The sequence below is a fragment of the Cloeon dipterum genome, chromosome 3 (assembly GCF_949628265.1).
Source record: "Cloeon dipterum chromosome 3, ieCloDipt1.1, whole genome shotgun sequence".
Taxonomy (NCBI): Eukaryota; Metazoa; Arthropoda; class Insecta; order Ephemeroptera; family Baetidae; genus Cloeon; species Cloeon dipterum.
Window position 1 is genome coordinate 32,420,734 of NC_088788.1, and position 16,829 is coordinate 32,437,562.

The 16,829-nt window shown below is 39.4% G+C and overlaps 1 protein-coding gene across 1 annotated transcript in view; it reads left to right on the forward strand.

The window, feature by feature from the left end:
* Positions 1–16,829, forward strand: part of LOC135940230 (transcription factor ovo-like homolog lin-48) — a 40,801-nt gene that overhangs the window by 12,570 nt on the left and 11,402 nt on the right. The window lies entirely within an intron of this gene.

Genomic DNA, 16,829 nt, shown 5'->3' on the forward strand with positions numbered 1-16,829 from the left:
GGTATAGAGTTAAATATTTGCAGCTATTCCTCCACCAGACTTTGCCACCCCCTTGCGCCCATATTTGCCGCTGCATATTTCTCCCCTGCAATGGCGAAGCGCTGCGTAATTATATTTTTAAATGCTGGAGTAAATCACCTCGAGGTCAATTAGTGCAAACGCGGGGATGTTGCCATTTGAAGCTTATGGAAGTTGTTTTGCTAACGCTTCACTCGCACGACCGAGCCGTCGGCAATGAACTTTTGCATGTTTGTTTCCTCGACGCTCTCAAGGAATCGGCCTTGAGGCCAAAGCGGCTCTGATGTCGGTTCCCGACTTGCTTTACCAAGCGGTGAAGAGCCATGTTTCCCTATCTGAAACTTCCCTTTCAGTTAATTAGTCGATTTCATAGAAGAGCACCCTGGATGATGCTTCCGTGGAAAGAGATGATGTGTTTTGTTCTTGGTGATGATTTTTACTTTTAATTTGATCCCTTTCAAAAATATGAGGTTCCTTACAAAGCCTTAATTTGTCTCATTTGTCTGTACTCCACAGTATAATTTAGTATTTTTCGCCGAAATTTCGCTCCAACAGCCAATTTCTGCCGCGTTTGAAGTGTCGAATTCATTTACATAACAACAGGGCACTCGAAACAAGAGTTGTATTCGCGCCGGAATTCGCTCTCTCGTGAAAACATACTATTCATTCGTCCTCATTAACTGTGTGCGCATATTTGTTTTGCTCTGCCTCTGCACCGAATTAAATTCGGACAAAGTGACGTTAACGCGCTACGCTGACAAATAGTGCTTCGTTACATGGTTGAATATGGGGGTCCCTCATTTTATCTGAAAACGGAGTTGCTGTTGCTGATGCAATCGCGGGGGTTAATTAGAAGTAGTTTGAGAAATTTACTTATCCTAAAAAGAGCAATATTTAGAAATGGGATCTACATTGAAAGAAATTGTTTTTTTTAGGTTTTTCTGAATTTATTAAATTTTTAATTTCTGCAAAGTTTGGAAAAATCAAAAGCCCTTAAGTTCTTTACTTTGTTTTAGGCCCCTTGAATTGACTGAACGCTAATTTTATTAATTACTTAACAGTCAACTTTTGAGTAAGATTAATAAAAACTAAAGCAAAATGCTCATTCCAGCTGCAATCAAATTTCTTAAATTTATATTGAGATATAGATTTGCTGTATTTCCCGAAAAAAAAACAATAATAGGTCAGTTTTCATAAATCGCTTTTTGGACAAGATGGGGCACTCTGGTTGGCTGTAAAAGAGGCGAATTTTTGCCGTTCCAGCAGGTATTCCGAGCTGATGCGCGGCGTAACGCAATTGGCGCCGGCTTAATTAAATTACACACGCGACACGTCGGCTCAAAAGACACAAATACACACGCAAGCAGACGACCGAAATAGCACATAGTGACGCGCGTCGAAACTGCGCTAATTAAGCGACAGCACCAATTTTTGTTTTGAAAAGTCGGTCTCTGTCAGCCGCACGTTGTTGCTGCCACTCATTAGCAAGGCAGTTGTATCGCCGACGCCTTCGATTAAGGCTGTATGTTTGCAACCGCTAAATGACGAAAGAGGGGTTTTTCCCAAAAGGAAAACATTGCAATAAAAAGCAAGGTTGGTTTTGAACGCAGATATGCGCGCCAGGCATTCAGGGCTTGTATTCTCTGAAAGAACATCTGCATTCTGAGTAGAACAGCGCAATTCATCGCCAAAGAAGTTGAGTTTCTATGTGAAAAGACATGAAAAAGCACGCTGGCTAAGTTGAAATTTCGCGGGAATATCAAAACCTTCTCAAATTCTGTAATTAATGCAAACAAAATTAAAATAGGGGTGAACAAGTAGCTAACCAAACTGTTTATAAAAACCATACAATTTTGTGTTTTATGCCAGAAAAAAGTGCATTTAAATCAGAAAAAATAGGTCAATTGATCTACACTATAAAATAATCATGAAAATTTTATCAGCTTTAATTCTAAGTGTATACAAAAGCTTTGGTAGTTATATTTATGGGGAGTTTTTGTACATAAAATAGAATGAACGGTAAATTTTAACACGAAAGCGGACATATTAAAAACAAAGCTGTTATCATTCAAAGGCTTGCACCTTCTGGTTTGCGGCTTCTTACATGATGTGTCACATTTAAAAAAATACTACAGTTCATTTAAACGCTTTTATTAGTTTATATAGTTCATTTCTAAAATCGAAACGTGGAAGTCATGGCAGGTGTATCTTTTTAATTTGTGGAAAGTGATCTAAAATCGCATGAGTGTCAAAAATCGGGATTTACTTGTGACATTTTAAAAAGATACGTTTTTAGCTATATGTGCCCGATGGAAAATTAAAATTCTTGACAAAGAATTTATTTTGAGATAAATCGAAAGCCTTGAATGAATTTGAATAAAGAAGCACATTATAAATCGTAATTTAATACCGATTTTATTTTTGCATATCGTCATAAAGCTGTGAAGGAAAATTTAACTCACAATTTTTCTGTATTAAAAAAGCTATTATTTTCTCATTTCACATTTAGGAACCTGTGTCGCATTTTCATCCCAATAAAGTTTAATGAGGAGTTGGCTATCTCACGCCGTTTAGGTGGATTATTCTGTTGGGAGCGTTGGGTCTTTAGGGTGCGGCGCTCAAACCGTCCGTACGCTTTCGTCCGTGCAGCCAGGTGGAAAAGAGGTCGGCTTAATGAAGCAGTCGGTGGTCCACTCGAACAAGCTTCTCTCTCCAGTTTGTTTTATTTAGATTAGGAGCTTGTTTTTGCAGTGCGGTGGAAAAATATTATCAGACCGTCGTCTCCCGTGAATGGCAAAGCAAACGCAGAGCGCGGCACTGGTCTTTTTCGATTAACTCAATGTACGATTTGAACAGGATAGAAACTTTTGGTCGATGCCCAAACAGGTTTGTTTGCTTTATGAAAACGATGTTTGCAGAGAAAACAATGGCTCTCTACTCTTTGTTCTAGGAAGTTTAATATTCGCTTTGTTTCTTTGTGAGCCAAAATAAATACGTAACAACGAGAACAAAGTTTCTGAGATCCACAAGTGCGTTATATTTCCAAAGTAGCTTTACAAGCTTTGTATTAAAAAAAAAACAATAATTGAATTCCATATCTTTTTTGCATGGCTGGATGAACTATCCAATTAAGTAAATAACATCTACTTATTCTCATGTGCTCTTGTACGTATCTTGAAATTATGAAGAACAACAACGTTGTTGTGCTTTTTGATAAATGGGCTTCCATCAGAGATAGACAGGTCCCCGGCTATACCATACTTTTTTAATTGAATCAGACTGAAAAAAACAGCATTTTGATGACGAACTAAATAAGAGATGAAAAACACGGACAATGGCAAAGATTTTGGGATTGGCACCAGGGTGCCAAGTTGGTGCAGGTTAAAATGCTTTCAAACGAATGTGAATCTAAATACAGTACGCGTTTCTCCATCCCTACGCGGCAGAACTAAAAGCGTGAAAGCGCATTAGATTCTGTCACAAGCTTTGTGTGCAAAAAGCCAAAACATTTTTGTTAATATAGAGCGAGTTTCATCACTTGAACATCTTGTGTTTCGCAAAAATATTTTTTTGCACGTGCCACTCTCAAATGAGCGTCGAGCGAAACGCGTTGGAAGTGCAGATGACACATTTAGAATACGTTAACTGCGCGCAGGAGTGTGTATTGACATCATCAAGGGGCGGAGGAGGCAGGCTTTTTCAGAGAATGGCACTCGTCGGCCGTTTGCAGCACAAAAGCGGCGCTGATTGCGTCGCCGTCGCCGTCGGAATGGAAATTAGGACTGACTTTCTGCGTTTTTGCCTGTTTGATCGGGAAGCGGGCGAGATGTGACAGTCGACTCACTCCGTTGATAATGATCGCGTGGTTAAAATGTGTCAGCGCCACCCTTGCTCATTCGAATTGCAAATTTCGAGGCAGGGGAAACGAGGAGATTCTCGTGACCCGTAATCAGGTTATGGCCTCGGTATTTTGGGGTTGGCTTAAACATAAAAAAGAATTAACCCTGTATAATAAATAGCAATATATTTACATGATCCATTTATTTTTTCTGCCATATTTAATGAAAAAAAATTGAGAAAACCCCATTGGGATGTTCATATGGCCTTACAATTTTCATTTTTTAAACAGCACAACACAACAATGATTTACAATGAGTAACATTGCAGCTCGTTCTTCTGATTAAAAAACAAATTTAGTTGAAATAAAAGCTTATGAATTAAGGCTGAAACCAGCAACCAAAACTTACTGAGCAGAAAATTTCTGGAAAAATGTGGAAAAATAAACAGCTCGCTAAACACTCAGGAGGCTCTTTTTAATTCAACTGGGAAACATAAAATTCATCCTCGTTGTGGTCTAAAACTTTATTTCAGCCTTTAGGAGTGAAGCAAAGGTGTACGTCATGAAATAGGGTGGCAATGAATTATGATCGGTGAAACTTGTATAGGAAATAAAAGTTTTTCGCCACACAGGATGGAATCCAAATTTTATTCATATGTACCATTTTGTTCCGAAAATTTATTTGGACAGATAGAAAGTTATTTCATATTGCTCAAAATAAAATTGAGTTGTAAATCTGAATCAAGGAACAGTTATAGTCCAGGTGAAAGGTTTAAGAATTTAAATCTTTTCACGCTAAAAAAGCAATATTGATATTTTTCACTATCCTGATATTTATAATGACTTGTTTGGAGAAATAAAACTGGATTGAAAATCCTTAAGATTAAAGGATAAAATACTTTCCTGCACAAAATGAAATGATTTCTCCGCGGATAATTCGTAATTTCATGAGTCTCAGCCGACGACACCCTGCTCGGAGAAAGCATTTTCCCAGCCTCAGCCAGCTCGTGTTGTGCAAAAGGAATGCGTGCAATATATAGTGCCACGCGTCCCTTTTTATTTCATTGCCGGCTGCGTGGCAAAAGAAATCCCCGGCAATAATCCCCGCTTGCAGTTGCACACCAGCCACTTTTCTCTCTCATTTCCTTTTTCTTCTCGCTGCAGCACGTACGAAATTGGAATGCTTCGCACGGACAGATAACACTCGTTTCCCTGAGAAAGCGGCTGTTTTTCTTCTCTATTGCTTCCTCAGCTAGTCTCTAACAAGGTGTGCAAACTTTTCTAGTCAATAATTTGTAATATAACTCTAAAGGGAATACTCTTATTAAAAAAAATGTTATATGTAATGCTTTAATTTCAACGTCAGACAATAACAAAAAATATAGCAATAATGCACCTTGTTAAATGTTAAAGCACACTTAGATTGTTGCTCTTACGATGGTTCTAGAGGTCTCAGCCACGAAGTTTAAAGACAGCTGCAAGTTGCACCCAGGTGGTGGCTGGGCATTTTTGACAGTGGCTAGCGCGGCTGACCAAATTGAATAATTTAAATTCATTGCTTAACAACTCGAAGAGCTAAAATCCAATTTATTTGTCAGAAACTTTTCAGTTTTCTCGGCTTTTTGACCACGCTTGGCCAAAGTTACGGTGGCTGGCGGCTGACCATGTGACCCAAAATTACCGCGGCTCTAAATAGTTCAAGAAAAAAAGTATATTTTTTAAGAAGGGATGAAAGATATCCGTTTTCTATTTTGAATCATTTGGTTTGCAGTTTCTTATCGTGACTCACTCTAGATTAAACTAGCTCTCTTTCCATCTTAATCTAATAACTGCTGGAAATCGCTTTATAGAGTTAGAATGTTGAATCAGTGTGATTTTCAATATTAATCCCATTCTGAGCGAAAGGACTCAATCGACGGAAAAGACGTCGGCGGAATGCAAATGACTGCGAACGATCAGCATCTATTGTGTGCCGCAGTGTGGAAATCAGTATTCCAAGCCTATCGCTAAGATTGAGAGCATACATTTGGTTGTGCTGAAGAAGATTTACACTAGCACCTCATTCCAAAGCAAATCAAACTTTCATGAAGTAATAAGACGAATCATTCTTGGATATAGCTGAAAATCAACAAACGTTGCCAGCGACTGCTGCGTCGACGATGTTATCACCAGGGACGAGAAAGCGTCAAGTAATATCATATTCGCAAAGGGCAACTGCTGCGTGCAGTCTCTCTTGCTGCTCCAGAAAATGCAAATCCGCATGCTCTCTCCGAATCAATTAGATCTAGGCCAGCACAGCTTCTGCAAACACTACCTCGATTTAATATCATATCATAATACTTTAAAATGCTTCATGTTTTTTAATGTTTGATTTTAAAATGCTGCAATAAAAATCAGCAGATTGATATTGATTAATATGTGCTTTTATTTAATGGTATCAAAATTATGCACATTGGGTAAAGGAGTTCGTCAAATTTGTCTTTCAGGCTATCAAACAGAAAGATTAAACACAGAAAGTAGCGTCCAGGTCGTAATACTGGTAATGAATGATCAGCTGATCAACTTGAAATATAACTCTACACTAATTGTCATCTTTTAACATTAATTATCGAATTTTGAAACGCGTTAAACAATCTCAGTATCATACATTAATATGGGTGTTGCACTGCCGGTGTTTTAGCGGTCAGGGTTCGAGTTCGAGGAGCCATAATTAATACAAGAGGCAGCTTATTAACGTCCGAACTTATTTATCTCTTTTATTTGGACTTATCGTGGCAATAATCGTAGGATCGTATAGTAGTACAGGGATAGATCTAAAATTGAAAGATACAAATCACAGTCAATTTATCACAATATCAAATCAACAATTCACATTAACAATATTGTCAATCAATAACAACAATTCCTTACCCCAAATCGGGTTCAGTCAGTTATACAAAATCCATTTGGATTATGCAGTGGGGGGTTAAGGTGCAGTAAAGGTAAGATTCCCCTTTGCACTGCCACCTATGACAATCAAGGGAGTTATCCCAAAATTGATATTTTACTTGTAGTGGCGGCAAGGCCCCACAGTGTAAAGCAGCACGGTTAAAATAACAAAAGCTGTTACTTACCACTAGTGTTAGGTACGCGGAGCATTGCAATTATTTTTTACCTATTTTGCTACATTTTGCAAAAGGATTGAGATACCTTTTCTAGACATTTTTTTTTGCTCTTTTTATCCCTGTCCGAGGACCGGGAAGGGCGCGCACTGCACTAGCACGAATGCTGAAACCCGGGTCCCAATAACACCGCGAACGGATAACATGGGCGCACCAGGCCGCACAGGGACCCAGCCATCTGAAGGGCCACTTTCCTCCGCACCGAGGACTGCATTGAAACGCTAGACATTTGTACCGTGATGCCAAATCACGCATGCTGGAAAGGTGCAAACCAGCAAGTAGCGAGTCGGCCTAGCGCTATGCAGCCAGCAGGGAGGGTTTCCAGGCGGTCACCCGTCCATCTATTGACTGCACTCAATGTTGCTTAATTTTGGTGATCTAACGAGAATCGGTGTGACCAACATGATACACCCTACATTATGTCTCGCGAAATTTCATATATTCAATGATTTTTTAATTGTCTACATTATCGATCATTTTATAAAAGGAATATTTTTAAACGTATATACTAGAACTTAGTAAACACATTACATTGTTACAGGTATAGAGGATTGAAGCTTGTCTCAGAGGCATTTTTTGAAATTGGAATGTGCCGGCATTTTACGCAACGCTCGCCGCACAATTTACAATTGCAGTGATTTTTTCGCATGAATTGAGAACTACATTTGAACAAGCTTTGAATGTTTGTTAAATTATTCGAGAGCTTTGTTGGAAAAAAATAATCCAATGCGCGCACTCCTATAAATATAGCGGCACACACATGAGACTATTGCCGAGGTTCCATTTGCATAATTTAGTATGTGGTCGGCGAGCTAATTCGAGAAAATCAATGACACAAAGAAGACTGGACAAGGGTTGCGAATCGATGCGGATTTTTCGCTCTGGCACACAGAATATGCTGGCCGGGAAACAGCCACATAGTTATTCATAAGTGTGGAGTAGCTTGGCGAAAATTTTGGCGAGAGAACAAAGCCAATGAATCATGTCGGCAGCCTGCTCTCGACATGCTTGAGAAATGTGCAGCAAGAAGGCGGACTTCATTTATAATGCCATCTTTATGGCACTTCACGGGGGACGCATTTCAAACTTTTAAATGGCCTCTTTACGCGCGCGATACAAGCTTACATGCAATATCGCCACTTGGCAGAGATTTTCCATTTAATTTTACATGAGAGGAATAGCAGAAATTACGGAAATTGCTTTTAATCACCAATGATAAAAAAGGAGAGACACGGAAAACGAACCACTCGGTAAAGAATTAACGAAGAAACTTTTATTATTAGCCTAGATCCTCTAATGTTGATATGATTTTCAAATGGCATGATCTGTTTGACTACCGAAAATTGTCATTTATTTTGCTATAAAAAAATAAATTATTCCCTCAAAAGTCACACACCGTTAGATTGATCGCAGTTAGAGGAATCGAAATCAACTAAGCAAAAATACTAATTGAGAAAAAAGTAGACTTTGATTGTCGATTTAAGATCATCATTTTCACCATGTAGATACAATTTGGTGCTATAAATTCCACGAAAAATTCATTCGATTATCAGCCAGAAATGCGACAGTATCCTTACTCATATTTTTTCTACCAATCTATTAAACAAAAAATTGCAAGTGAATTGAATTCTCACGTTTACTGTAAAATCGAAGTTACAGGTATTTTGTCAGAAAATATTGCACTTCAAACGCTGAAATCTACTTAGGAATTAATAAAAAATATTTAAGCGATAAAGTCTTCATTTGTCTTTCTGAGGAAACACTCAAGAGGTCAGCAGTTTGATTTAAAAGAGAAGGAACGGAATAATGATCGGTTTAATTTTATTTTACAACATATTTCAAGCTCTGATCTTATACTTAAAACATCTTTAATTTTAACTATCTTTCCAATAGACGAATTTAATTTTCTCGACAGAATCTCGAGACTCATTTAGTTGCAAGTGTCCATTAGCGTTGAGGATTTTAGGATTTGCGCCAAATGAGCTGGTTTCTGCTTTTGGCGCGGACACTCACACTTTTCACCCCCTTTTAATTACGCTTTTAGCAAAAAGGTGTGCCTGCTTTTACGTCATTAGGGAGACGAGCTTTTTGAAATCGTCACTCGTGTCAGCCGCATGCAGGGCTAATCTGCCGCTTCATCCCCGGCTTTAGTCTAGGTGCGATTGCTCTCTAAGTCGCGGATGAAACGAACGGCCGCCGCCCTAGTGGTTAGTACGTACAAAAGCCACTCTCTCCCCTCGTCTGCTTTTAAAAAAATCTGCCCCTGACGCACGAGGACAAAAGGCATTGCTTTTTCAACGCTAAAACGTGTTCGCATTAGGACGAGTTCATTGATTTTTATATCAAAAAGTGCTGGGAGGTAGCAGAAACACGAGTTTTCAGACATGAACACAGCCTATGTACAAAGATAAAATTTAAACACGATAATCAATACAAATTTCCTAATTGCCAGTCACATTTTTTTACATATAACCTATTCCTATTTCCCGAAAAAAAACATTTATTTATATTCTTCAATGCGTGGATATATTCTGAAATAAGATACGCAAACATATACGGTTCAATATGCTCTTTTTATTTATTACTTTTGAACCTCTGCTCAGCACATCCTGTGGGTCACGAGCTCACCGGGTCCCATAACACCGCCAAGCGGATAAAATGGAGCTCAAGTGGCCGCCGAGAGGCTTGGGCCCGATTTGGCTATCTTTGCGCATCCCCGCACCGGGGTCTTTTGACGTCAGACATTTGTCCATAAAGCCGTTGCAAAGGTGCGAAAACCAGCCCGTTGCGCTATTTTAGCATTTTGAGTCACTTAAATGACCACTTTTTGCATTCTCTGACATTGAGCAGCCAGTAATAAATCAGAGAAATGCTTTAACGATCTCCCAATACGTTGTAACAGCTAGAAATACCTCAATTATGTGAGCCAACGGGCTGGTTAAAATGGAATTAATTAAGATCAATAAATTACTCAGCAAATTTTCTTACTGGTAAAATTAGAATTTTAGATTTTTTGTTTGTACCATAAATTGCACGCAGTAAAATTTACATATTGCACAAAGGAAAAATTGGTTTTGCATTTGCATGTTGAAGTTTGCAACCTAAATCAATTAAATGGATTTTTCTCCATTGCAATTCTATTCTCTATGGTTTGTAATTCATTGCATGTATTAATGGCACATATTATTTTCCGAAAGAGAGTCATTTGGAACCTCGATTTTAATTATTTTAATTAATAGGACACTGTGCGTTTGTGTGAAGCGTGTTTTCCCCTTTGGCAACTTGGCCTGAATCGAGGCTTGCTTAAACATGGCACGCGCCCGGCAGCAGCTTTTTCGGTTGCCGCTTTTTCCCGCCCGGCTGCCTTTCCTTTTTGCCTTTTGCCAAGCGAGACTCGTCTTCTCACCTTTTGTGTGCGTGGCTCACTTTGCAGGAAAGCCTTTGCGATATAACGACGCCACGCTGCTCTAATGGAATTTGCAAATAAATTAAGCCGGCGCTCGCGTTTCCGCCTCGGCGAATTAAAACAATCCACAAGGCAGCAGTCGATCCTCTGCCTTAATATTTCATTTGAGCAAGGGCAAACTGCTCGTCTCACGGCAGAAGCGCACCAGACTGCGACACTTCGCAATAATTACACTCTCGGCTGAGATGACTATCTCGTCCTTCACCAACGCGAAAAGCCTCACATCAATTCAAACTTCCAAGAGCACTATCTAAAATGGCAACTAAAGTTTCGCAACTTTTCTTATCCATCACTCTTATTTTTTTTTAAGTTTGAAGTAAACAGGCTTGTCATATTTATCATCTTTTAATTATCGCGCTTCACTTCCCTCGTTTGTTGCCTCGGGAACTTATGAAAATTCTTCTGATTTTGCTGTTTGAAACAATCCATCTTCAGATCTTGCGTACGCATAATTATTAAAAATAAAATCCATTTCCTTATTTTTTTTTAATTTATCAAGCATCGTTTAAGTTTACTTAAAAAATCATTCATTTTCTTATTCATAGGAATTTCAATTAAGTTATTTCCGCATTCTATGCCAATATCGTACGTTCCCCTCTTATATAGATGGAACGCGCGATAGCCATACGCCCAAACGTTGAACAATCTTTCTCATTCATCATGGTAATTTTTAAAAGTCGACGTTAACTGGCTTGCTGTCGCATAAATTTCCCCACAAAATGGCAGCACAAATATTGTGTTACGCGCAGTGTCAAAATTTGACGTAACGTCCCCTTGCTGGCCATATTTTGCTAATCCGGCTGCGCTCGTTTTTAATTTAACAAGCGACCTTTTTTCACGCAGAGATGTAAAAACTGCGACACCTGAGCCGGTAAAAACGCAGAAATTCAACGCCTCTCTCTTGCTCTTGCTCTCTTTTCACCTTCGCATGCCCGCCAGCGACTTTTTGACACCTTTTCCTCCTTGCAGAAAAACAAACAACGCCATTGCCGCAAAAAGGCAGCAGTAATCCCTTAAAATGGTTTCAGAAAAAGCGGGAGCTTAGAAAACAAGAGCTGCGCGATGAAAGCCGAGTGTTCATCCTCAAAAGCACTGGCCCAAATTTCCAAGAACGTACAATATGCCAGCAAAGTATTTTTTGCTCTCGGTATTTCAGGGTAACAAGAACTAGATTGTTATTCATTTATTGGATTTCGTTGGCCACCAGCGGCGTGTAAATTACACTTTTTATATAAGTGGTGGTTTGGGACAAGGATAAAGTTTATAAGCATAGAAAAATAAATAGTGCGTTGAAAATGATTGAATGAAAAAATTAATAAGTTTTGTTTAAACAGAAAGTAATAAGTTTTTGTCGTGTGGTAAATTTTCAGACTCATAAAATACAATTTTCCTGTTCATTCCTGCTGAGTCTTCAATCCAGTTGAACCTTTTACCTCACATGGTTTTTACGACTCGTAATTTTTTACTTCTCAATGCAGAACCATAATCAATACAGTTCAGCGAAATGGGAAGACAAAAGTGGCCTGGATCGGCAGCCGAGCAGAATGCCGTTCTTTTGGAGGCAATTATCGCTGCGAATCGGAGCGGAAGTCTGCCCACCCGCCTCTCTCGCGAAATTCCTCCTCTTCATTCAAATCAAGAAGACCTCGTCGCTTATCATTCTCGGTTTAAATCTACACAGCCCCCATCAACCGTGAGCTATTAACGAGCACAACTTTACGTTGCGCGGAGTAAAAGCCCCAAGCAAATAAACCAAACGTATGATTCACCAGAATAACGACGAAGTGACGTCATTTAACATGAAAAGGAATGAAAATTCTTAAGAAATTAGGCAGAGATTCTATTAAATATTTGTTGCGTTAACTAAAAAAACTCATTTATTTTCCATCCTTCTCTGTTCGCATTCGCATATAGAAAATTATATGAATTCTCGCTTGAAATCCTTCGGCTTCTTCGCTCTTACATTCAATAATGCTTAAATCCCTGGTAGATGGAATATTCGATAAGGCAGGATGGACAAACGTGCTGGAGGCTGGAGCACCGGCGGGTGTACATCATCGTCGACTAATACGAAATGGGGCTGCAGAGATTAGACCAGCGCACGGGTGCGTGTAGTATTTTGACGAATGGAGCTGTCACGGGGGGAGCGCTTCATCACTCGCAGCCGCAGCGCGTTCTAATCCGTCAGAACGTGATGGAGAGAAGCTTGTTCACCAGTTCCCCGAACCCCAAACTCATATTATTGTTTGCCTCGTATCAACTGCACGTACAAACTTTGCGTGTTGACCGCCACAACCTTCACCCTTATCTCCCTCGTCCACTCTTGTGCTACCCCTAATTCCTATCCACCCCTATTTCCCTTCCCATTCAATACAAATATGTTTCTAAATCTTCATTGTTGCCTGTTTTATTTTCTACCATAGGGGACTTTTTTCCAAGCTCCCATTTTGCTCTCGCTTCTACTCCATCGGGGTTTTCACTCAATGTATTAGGATAAATGAAGCCTTAAGAATAGTGTCAGATAAAATTTTCGCTCCGTTTTTGGCATGCTGTTTTATTAATTTAAATAGAATATTCAGCGCTGCTCTACCGCTCTCTCTTGTTCTTGCCCGTCTCATTCACCCCCTCCTTCCATTCTGTCTCCCTTTTTCTCCCGCGCGGGCAGTCGAGCGCAAAATTGAAAATCGACGATATACCCGACACAAAGCCGACCGTGATTGAATTTGGCCTGCGTCCATTTTTCGTGCCAGGAGAGCAGAGCAGCTTCATTTAATTACGCTCACCTGTTCGCTGATCCCATTAGCCGCGGAGCCATCAGCTCTGAAAGAGCTCTTTTCAGAGGAAAACACATACTGCACGCAGAGCGACGTTCACATACTCCTAATGGGGCACATACCTACGTGAGCATAGGACCACACGATCGTCTTTCTTTATTACCATGGAGTTGAGTTCTGAAAGCCCTGGTTCTAAATTGTCGACAAATTTACTGCGAAATGGCGATGGTTTCAATGCTCCAAAAATCTAAATAATTACGAAATTGGTCGGGATGAAAATTAGATGAGCCGATGCCTCCCAAAGCAATAGAAAGATGTCCTGGGAAACAGAGATTTGTTTTTGAATATTTTGAACTTTGTCTCATTTGCCGTTGAGCAGTTGAACCCCGAATTAAACATTTTTCGAGTTTTAGGGATTTAAAGTAATCCCTAACTTTGTTCAGGTTGGTCGTAGAACACTAATTCGGACTGTTGGACTTGTCTTATTAATTAAAACAACAAACCTCAAAATGAAAGACCAAAGGCTCTGGATGTTTATATAAGATTAACACGCCCAAATCTCAGCTTCTAATGGTCAGATTTTGAAAATCGCACTTAAGGCTAGCCTTGCCATCCCCTAAGATAGCCAAAGCTGTCTTAAGTGTGCCACCCATGGAACCTCCTTTTTTGCACACTGAAAACGTCATAAAAAACGTATAACATACACAGCTTATGTTTCTAAAATATAATTGGAAAAATTATTTCAACACCAATACATTTTTTCTATCAAAGCCTGATTCGCGTGTTGCGCAGGAATGGCTTCGGCTGGGGTACGTTGCTTTGAAACAGGCAAATAAAAAAGTGGCAAACTTGCGAGTTTTCTACTAAATTTTGATATAATTTACATTACGTTAGTAAATTATGCTAACTGGATCGGAAAAACACTCGCGACACTTGTACTAGAGCAAAAACGAGCTCAACGTTTCCCACATTTAGACGCCATCTTGGATCTCACCGGCGGGAACCAATCTGGCCACCAGTGTACTTTATTGATTTTTCTGAAAATTCAGTAAAATTTCATGTAGCCAAAAAAGGGAAATAATTTTCAGATATCATCCAACCATTTCCATAATTCTCTATATTAAATTGAGGTCTGTTTAATCCAAATGGATTGAATTCCGGAAATTCAGAAATTCCCTCGTTGTGATTGAGAACTTCGCGGAAATTTCATTTCGCCGGTGGTGGGACTCCCATCTATGCCAACGCCAACTGGACGAAACATATCGAATCCCTTTCCGGATTCGGCGAATCAATTAAAACTTGCGTGATCATCCGCGTCGGGCTTATAAACTTTACCAATTACAGCAACTTTTCAATTACTGCTCGTTCAGGCGGGAGTCGATTGGCCGACGACACAGCAAACCAGAATTGCGACAACGCGTATATAGTAATTACGCTCGCTTTTGTCCTCTGCGTTTTCAATCAAGGCAACCGATTCCACACTCAATGCTCAGTAATTTAACAGATGAAACAATATATGCTTTATTGGAAACATCAAAAACATATTCATTCCGATATTTTTGCCTCGCAAAAAGTGAGTTTGAGACCGACACGCAAAGTTTCGATTATGTAAAGGCAATTTATTCATGAAATCGTCTAGATCAAATGAACTTTGTAGGTTTTACGGTGCGTTGAACTCTGAGCAAATAAATCAACAAACAGTGAAAATTTGCCGTAAATTTCGCGAGCAGCATTCTAAGCCATAGGAGTGAGGCGAAAACTTGGTAGATTGTTGTTTCGCTCGCGATGGAATGGAAGCTTTATCGAGGCGCGGGTGCAAAGAGTATCATAACAAGAGAAAATTGGAATTTGCCCCGGCGCTGGGAACGACGGCAGGTGCCTAAAGAAAAGGGCGGAATTTAATTACACCAGCGGCTTAAGAATTTTTCCGCAGAATTTTGCACACTAATTATGGAAATGGCAGTGCACACTCATCAGCGGCACCATGTTATTCCAAGGGTAGTACCCGTGACGTCACCGGCGGACACATCGATTCGCGAGTGCTGTGTGTACCTGTGTTTGTTTGTTTACCGTTAGCTTTGCGCATAATAATCATAACAGCGGTGAAAATTAGGGTGTTTCGCGCGACGTGATGGATTGTATTCATGACCGTATATCTGGCCGGTGGTGCGTTCAATCGGGAAAATCCGCCATGAATATTCACGCCTGCTTATTCTGCTACAATCCGGCCTCTTTTTCCGGCTGACCAGTTTATGCAAAGCCTAATTTATTATTCAGCACCGCGGTGGTCTGGAAAAATCGATTTTTGCCTTCACGAAGGATAATACACTCAGCCACACATATTCCTATTTAAATTTTGTACAAAAAATTCGACTTTTTGCAAACGTTTCCTAATATTATTAGGTGAAATCACTTTGATGGATTAATATTTTATAGGGATATTAAGTTTGAATCTTTTAATTAATTAATGGTTTATTAAACGCAAAATATGCGTGCAACACTCTACATCTAAAGGTTAATCAGTTTTTACAAATTTTCGCTGCTTCTTTCAAATAAGTTTTCTTGCTGTACACTTTTGGATATGATATTTTTCACAAGTCTCGCCACAGAATTTACATCTACAATCATAATCAGTTTGGATCTTTTAAAATTTATTTTATTATTCAGAGAAATAAAAACTGCTCTTTGTTGTTGAAAAAAGTTTGAGGGAAAGCACTTTAAACATAAATAAATAAATAGCTTCTGGTCGGAAATAGCTCGGAGATTGTAGTTTGAATTTTTTAAGCGAGGAAAGCATTATGGATCTTGCTTGATAGCACTTCAGGCACAGAAAGTTTTTCTTTCAAAAATTCGCCATCTTCGCTGGAGTGAGGTGAAACATTTTTCTTTAGCAGTGGCACTTTATTTTGAATAACGACGCCTCCAAATTGTTATTGCCGTACACGAAAATGCTTTTCTCGCATTGCGTCCTAAAGCAGGCGAGAATTTGCCTCTTGACAATCGATCCGGTCGTCATTTTCCGATTATCTGCTCGGTGGTTCTGCGAATGGCGAAACTTGGCCATTCAGTGAGCTGGAAAACTTGTTGAATTCCGCACTGAGCGACGATGCGTCTGGTTTCATCTTATTGTGCGCGCCAATCTTCAAAGACGTGAACAATGCAGCTCGTTCGCGCGTTGAATCTAGCGTCTGGGAACTCGTATTTTAATAAAATATCTTCGAAGTAGAGGAGACAATGCGCATGACTTAATTTCAAGTTGAAGTCTCTCAATATAGAATCTATGTGTTAGATTTAACACATGGTATTCTATCAGCTGCGAGAGTAAATCGTCATGTGGTTAATAAGACAAATACATTGTACTATACATTCAGCCAAGGAGGATCAGGATTCATATAAAATCTGAATAACTGAATTTACTGGGAATCAGTCTAAAATTTCATCTCCAACCTCAGGGGGATGGAAGTACACGATAATATCCTCTTGTGAGACTAACTTATTTCCTCGATTACTTTAACTCTTCAGTCCCAACTGTAACTTTTTTCGGCAAAACATCAAGCAGATACGCATGAAAC